Source organism: Bos indicus x Bos taurus, chromosome 11 (assembly GCF_003369695.1).
Source record: "Bos indicus x Bos taurus breed Angus x Brahman F1 hybrid chromosome 11, Bos_hybrid_MaternalHap_v2.0, whole genome shotgun sequence".
NCBI classification, from domain to species: domain Eukaryota; kingdom Metazoa; phylum Chordata; class Mammalia; order Artiodactyla; family Bovidae; genus Bos; species Bos indicus x Bos taurus.
In genome coordinates, this window is record NC_040086.1 from 80,389,983 (window position 1) to 80,397,733 (window position 7,751).

General features: G+C 41.1%; 1 non-coding gene across 1 annotated transcript; it reads right to left on the bottom strand.

Moving 5' to 3' along the window:
- Nucleotides 1-227: 227 nt before the first annotated feature.
- On the bottom strand, nucleotides 228-299 carry TRNAC-GCA. Its single transcript has one exon. It is a non-coding gene; the product is annotated as a tRNA-Cys (tRNA).
- Between the last annotated feature and the right edge of the window lie 7,452 nt (nucleotides 300-7,751).

Below are 7,751 nucleotides of genomic sequence, written 5' to 3' on the forward strand. Positions count from 1 at the left end.
TGCATTTAAAAGACCAGTGGATAATTTATACTTCAAGTTCAGGATGGCCAACTGAACACGTTTTCTTCCTCTAAGGTCTTGTTTTGTGAAAGGAAAGTGAAAGTCAAGTCGCTCAGTCGTGTCCGACTCTGCAACCCCGTGGACTGCAGTTCACCAGGCTCCTCCATCCATCGGATTCTCCAGGCAAGAATACTGGAGTGGGTTGCCATTTCCTTCTCCAGGGGATCTTCCCTACCCAGGGATCGAACCCAGGTCTCCTGCATTGCAGGCAGACGCTTTAACCTCTGAGCCACTAGGGAAGCCCCTATACAGTCTCATAAAAAGCAAAACCAGCATAATATGAATGGTGTCTCCTAGACTTAGCCAAGATGTTGATCCTATTCAGGTCCCTCCGAAGATCCAGCTCCCTCCTCAGATCTTCTGGTTCTGTTGAACTTGTGTGCACGTGGGTATGTGTGCTCTAAAACAGTGTTGAAAAGCAAGACGGTATTCCATATATGGCAACCTGGCAATGCAGCCATCTAAAGATTCAATGAGGCTAGTTCTCCCAAGACATTGTCTTCACTCACATGTCTATGACCTCAACTGGGATGTTGGGAACTTGGGCATGGCTGGGCGTCTCACTCCCAAAATCTAACTGTGGGCTACTGCACGTGGATGGCTCAGGCTTCCTCACAGCATGACAGGGTGGTTGGACTTCTCACATGGCAGCTGGCTTCCCACTGAGGGAGCATACCATGAAGGAGGATGAAGAAGGTGCCATTTCTCTTAAAGGCTAGATCCAGAACTGATATAATATGGTGTCTGTCATATTCTATTGGTCAAAATAATCAGATTTGACTCAGCCCAGATTTACGGGAGTAGATAAATAGACCCTACCTCTTGGTAGGTGACTGACAATGAATTTATGAAATCTTTAACCCACTACTGATGAATAGAAAGATTGACATAGCATTTGAGTTAACTCTGGAATGAGAGATTGATAATCATGACAGACAAAAGTAGAAAGGACATTTTAGGCAGAAGAAATAGTAAAATTATATACCGGACAGTTGACCTCCAGAATATTCTAGCTTTCTGAAGTAGAAAGTGACTTGTTGAAACTTAAAATCAGAAAGGTAGGTTAAAGCCAGATAACAGAGATTTTGAAAAGGAGTTTCCACTTGAGTCAGCAGGCAGTAACTATAAAAGAATGTACAGTTTAACTATCCAACTTTGTTAAATCTTGATGAAGGAAGAGCTTACTACTTAGGCTACAACATATAGTTTTATAAGTAATTTTTCTATTAACCTATTCACACAGCAAGGGATCATTTGGATGGTGTGGTAGAAAACACATTATCACCTTGAAGTCTTTTTTCACCCTTGCCTCTTACCCCCAAACAAAATAATGCCTTCCCCCTCTATGTTCCTGCAGAATTTTCTTCAATTATACCACTACATCCAGTCACACTAGGTTGACATCATGATTATTTCTGTCTGTGTCTGTTGTTTCAGCTCCTAGACACACTCCACAGTCTTTCCTAATTTGTGTCTCATTCTAGTGAATGGATGATTTGACTCAATAAGGTCAAATTAACATCTGAAAACACAATTGCTTTTCTTATTAATTGGCCAGACAATTGATTCCCTCATTCTGCTCCTTAATTATTTGAAATATGGATTTGCCTCAGGGGCTTCCTTGGTGGCTCAGGCAGTAAAGAATCTGCTGCAATGCAGGAGACCCAGGTTTGATCCCTGGGTTGGGAAGACCCCCTGGAGAAGGAAATGGCAGCCCACTCCAGTATTCTTGCCTGGCAAAACCCATGGACAGAGGAGCCTGGTGGGGTACAGCCCATTGGGTCAACAAAGAGTCGGACACAACTGAGCGACTAACACTTTCACTTTAGCTAATCGTATCTTTCCCTTCCTTACTGTAGTTAATAGAAAGAAGAAATTAAAGTAACCCTTAATTACTTAATTAAAAAAATATTTTTTCTTCTAGTTGGGACTCAAGTGCTTTTCATATGCTGCCTCCTTGAGTGCATGCTCAGTCACTTCAAACTCTTTGCAACTCTATGGACTATAGCTAGCCAGGCTCCTCTCTGTCCATGGGATTCTCCAGACAAGAATACTGGAGTGGGTTGCCATGTACTCCCCAATGGGATCTTCCCTACCCAAGGGTCAAACCCCGGTTTCTTACATCTCCTGCACTGGCAGGCAGGTTCTTTACCACTAGCGGCACCTGGGAAGTCCTCTGCCTCCTTATATATCTGTATTTTCTTATAAATGTCATTTCATGAAAGCATCAAGAATGCTACATGGATAACAGAGTCTACTTTAAGGCAATTTGCTTACAGAAATGTTATGCTTAGTTAAAATCAAGATATTCTATAAGGGGAAGAGAATGAATAATAATTTTGAGTATCAGTTCAGTTCAGTTCAGTTCAGTCACTCAGTTGTGTCTAACTCTTTGCAACCCCATGTACTGCAGCATGCCAGGCTTCCCTGTCCATCACCAACTCCTGGAGCCTACTCAAACTCATGTCCATCACATTGGTGATGCCATCCATCTCATCCTCTGTCGTCCCCTTCTCCTCCTGTCTTCAGTCTTCAGCATCAGGGTCTTTTCCAATGAGTCGGTTCTTTGCATTAGGTGGCCAAAGTATTGGAGTTTCAGCTTCAGCATCAGTCCTTTCAATGAATATTCAGGACTGATTTCCTTTAGGCTTGACTGGATGGATCTCCTCTATATAGTACAATATAAAATTAGATGACAGGAAGAGAAGATAAACATGAAGGAAACTATTACTTTTTCTTCTCTTTAGCATGAACCCATAAACATCTACTCAAATATTTTTCCTTTATACTGTTTGAAATAAGAAAAGCAAAGTAAAATGATAGCTCTGACGAGTGATCTAGAAAAAGACTCTTTATGAGTAATACAGGAAAGGATTTCTCTTCCATTTAACTGAGTCTATTTCTGTAACATTTCAGAAGTTTTTCCCCCTAGCACTAGAATTGAGGCTAGAATTTATTTAATTACTAGATAAAATCTCACATGGAATTAATTTTATACCCTCAGAAGCAGCTGCTGGTCCACACACTCAGAAATTAGTGCTTAACATTTTAATATGTTACTCTTTTTCTCCTTAGTGTGTGATTCTGATATTCTTACTTAACCCAGTTGCTCTCTAATTTGTTCATCTGTAAATCAGGAGATTCCAATGAAGGACTTGCATGCTATATTTGAACACAGTTTTGCAAATAGATGCTGGAAATTCAAGTTAAAAGTAAAAGAGAAGTTCAAGATATATTCTATTTTTCAAACTCCAGGCTTCAAGGAAGATGCTAAGTATGTCTTCCCTAAATATGCTATTAGCTAAAAATGATTTTCTTCCCTCTCCTTTAAAAGAAACCTATGTGGTCTCAAGGTTCTTATCTCTGTTACTGTGATTCAGAATGCCCCAGGATTTACTGGATTTAATTGAAATGAGACAAAGAGTTTTGAATCCTTTGGATGAAGAATTCAGCATTTTCATGGAGTTACTGGGATATTTATGTATAAAGGAAGAAGAAAGAGAATTCCAAAAGTGCTCTTCTCAGTTCAGTTCAGTTGCTCAGTCATGTTCGACTCTTTGTTACTCCATTTACTGCAGCAAGCCAGGCCTCTCTGTCCATCACCAACTCCCAGAGTTTACTCAAACTCATGTCCATTGAGTTGGTGATGCCATCCAACCATCTCATCCTCTGCTGTCCCCTTCTCCTCCTGCCTTCAATTTTTTCCAGCATCAGGGTCTTTTCTAATGAGTCAGCTCTTCGCATCAGGTGGCCAAAGTATTGAAGTTTCAGCTTCAACATCAGTCCTTCCAATGAACACCCAGGACTGATCTCCTTTAGGACGGACTAGTTAGATCTCCTTGCAGTCCAAGGGATTCTCAAGAGTCTTCTCCAACACCACAGTTCAAAAGCATCAATTCTTCTACCCTTAGCTTTCTTTATAGTCCAACTCTCACATCCATATATGACCACTGGAAAAACCATAGCCTTTACTAGACAGACCTTTGTTGACAAAGTAATGTCTCTGCTTTTTAACATGCTGTCTAGGTTGGTCATAACTTTCCTTCCAGGGAGTAAGTGTCTTTTAATTTCATGGCTGCAGTCACCATCTGCAGTGATTTTGGAGACCAAAAAATAAAGTCTGTCATGGTTTCCACTGTTTCCCTATCTATGTGCCATGAAGTGATGAGACCAGATGCCATGATCTTAGTTTTCTGAGTGTTGAGTTTTAAGCCAACTTTTTCACTCTCCTCTTTCACTTTCATCAAGAGGCTCTTTAAGTCTTCTTTGCTTTCTGCCATAAGGCTGGTGTCATCTTCTGATCTGAGGTTATTGATATTTCTCCCAGCAATCTTTATTCCAGCTTGTGCTTCATCCAGCCCAGCGTTTCTCATGATGTACTCTGCATATAAGTTACATTAGCAGGGTGAAAATATATGGCCTTGACATACTCCTTTCCTGATTTGGAACCAGTCTGTTGTTGTTCCATGTCCAGTTTTTACTGTTGTTTCCTGACCTGCATACAGATTTCTCAAGAGACAGGTCAGATGGTCTGGTGTTCCCATCTCTTAAAGAATTTTCCACGGTTTATTGTGATTCACACAGTCAAAGGCTTTGGCATATTCAAGAAAGCAGAAATAGATGTTTTTCTGGAACTCTATGGCTTTTTTGATGATACAATGGATGTTGGCAATTGATTCTGGTTCCTCTGCCTTTTCTAAATCCAACTTGAACATCTGGAAGTCCAAGGTTCATGTACTGTTGAAGCCTGGCTTGGAGAATTTTGAGCATTACTTTACTAGCGTGTGAGATGAGTGCAATTGTGCAGTAGTTTGAATATTCTTTGGCATTGCCTTTCTTTGTGATAGGGATGAAAACTCACATTTTCTAGTCCTGTGGCCACTGCTGAGTTTTCCAAATTTGCTGGTATATTGAGTGTAGCACTTTCACAGCATAATCTTTCAGGATTTGAAATGGCTCAACTGGAATTCCATCACCTCCACTAGCTTTGTTCGTAGTGATGCTTCCTAAGGCCTACTTGACTTTGCATGCAGGATGTCTGGCTCTAGGTTGGTGATCACATCATTGTCGTTATCTGGGTCATGAAGATCTTTTTTGTATAGTTCTTCTGTGTATTCTGTGTACCTCTTCTTGAGATACCAAAGGAACATTTCATGCAAAGATGAGCTCGATAAAGGACAGAAATGGTATGGACCTAACAGAAGCAGAAGATATTAAGAAGAGGTGGCAAGAATACACAGAAGAACTGTACAAAAAAGATCTTTAAGGCTCAGATAATCACGATGGTGTGATCATTGACCTAGAGCCAGACATCCTGGAATGTGAGGTCAAGTGGGACTCAGGAAGCATCACTACGAACAAAGCTAGTGGAGGTGATGGGATTCCAGTTGAGCCATTTCAAATCCTGAAAGATTATGCTGTGAAAGTGCTGCACTCAATATGCCAGCAAATTTGGAAAACTCAGCAGTGGCCACAGGACTGGAAAAGGTCAGTTTTCATTCCAATCCCAAAAAAACGGCAATGCCAAAGAATGCTCAAACTACTGCACAATTGCACTCATCTCACACACTAGTAAAGTAATGCTCAAAATTCTCTAAGCCAGGATTCAGCAATATGTGAACCGTGAACTTCCTGATGTTCAAGCTGGTTTTAGAAAAGGCAGGGGAACCAGAGATCAAATTGCCAACATCCGCTGGATCATCGAAAAAACAAGAGAGTTCTAGAAAAACATCTATTTCTGCTTTATTGACTATGACAAATCCTTTGACTGTGTGGATCACAATAAACTGTGGAAAATTCTGAAAGAGATGGGAATGCCAGACCACCTGATCTACCTCTTGAGAAATTTGTATGCAGGTCAGGAAGCAACAGTTAGAACTGTTAGAACAACAGACTGGTTCCAAATAGGAAAAGGAGTTCGTCAAGGCTTTATATTGTCACCCTGTTTATTTAACTTATATGCAGAGTACATCATGAGAAACGCTGGACTGGAAGAAACACAAGCTGGAATCAAGATTGCTGGGAGAAATATCAATAACCCCAGATATGCAGATGACACCACCACTATGGCAGAAAGTGAAGAGGAACTCAAAAGCCTCTTGATGAAAGTGAAAGTAGAGAGTGAAAAAGTTGGCTTAAAGCTCAACATTCAGAAAACAAAGATCATGGCATCCGGTCCCTCCACTTCATGGGAAATAGATGGGAAAAACAGTGTAAACAGTGTCAGACTTTATTTTTCTGGGCTCCAAAATCACTGCAGATGGTGACTGCAGCCATGAAATTAAAAGATGCTTACTTCTTGGAAGGAAAGTTATGACCAACCTAGATAGCATATTCAAAAGCAGAGACATTACTTTGGCAACAAAGGTCCGTCTAGTCAAGGCTATGGTTTTTCCTGTGGTCATGTGTGGATGTGAGAGTTGAACTGTGAAAAAGGCTGAGCACTGAAGAATTAATGCTTTTGAACTGTGGTGTTGGAGAAGACTCTTGAGAGTCCCTTGGACTGCAAGGAGATCCAACCAATCCATTCTGAAGGAGATCAGCCCTGGGATTTCTTTGGAAGGAATGATGCTAAAGCTGAAACTCCAGTACTTTGGCCACCTCATGCGAAGAGTTGACTCATTGGAAAAGACTCTGATGCTGGGCGGGATTGGGGGCAGGAGGAGAAGGGGACGACAGAGGATGAGATGGCTGGATGGCACCACTGACTCGATGGACGTGAGTCTGAGTGAACTCTCGGAGTTGGTGATGGACAGGGAGGCCTGGCGTGCTGCGATTCATGGGGTCGCAAAGAGTTGGACACGACTGAACGACTGATCTGATCTTAATATCTTCTGCTTCTGTTAGGTCCATTCCATTTCTGTCCTTTATTTTGCCCATCTTTGCATGAAATGTTCCCTTGGTATTTCTAATTTTCATGAAGACATCCATCTCTAGACTTTCCCTTTCTATTGTTTTCTTCTATTTCTTTACACTGATCACTGAGGAAAGCTTTCTTATCTCTCCGTGCTATTCTTTGGAACTCTGCATTCAAATGGATATATCTTTCCTTTTCTCTTTTTCCTTTTGCTTCTCTTGTATTCACAGCTATTTGTAAGGCCTCCTCAGACAGTCATTTTGCCTTTTTGCATATGTTTTCCTTGGGGATGGTCTTGCTGTCTGCTGTACAATGTCACGAACCTCTGTCCATAGTTCACCAGGCACTCTGTCTATCAGATCTAATCTCTTGAATCTATTTGTCACTTCCACTGTATAATTGTAAGGGATTTGATTTAGGTTATACCTGAATGGTCTACTGGTTTTCCCTACTTTCTTCAATTTAAGTGTGAATTTCGCAATAAGGAGTTCATGGTCTGAGCCATAGTCAGCTGCCAGTCTTGTTTTTGCTAACTTTATAGAACTTATATGCAGAGTGCATCATGAGAAACACTGGACTGAAAGAAGCACAAACTGGAATCAAGATTGCTGGGAGAAATATCAATAACCTCAGATATGCAGATGACACCACCCTTATGGCAGAAAGTGAAGAGGAACTAAAAAGCTTCTTGATGAAAGTGAAAGAGGAGAGTGAAAAAGTTGGCTTAAAGCTCAACATTCAGAAAACGAAGATCATGGCATCCGGTCCCATCACTTCATGGGAAATAGATGGGGAAACAGTGAAAACAGTGTCAGGCTTTATTTTTCTGGGCTCC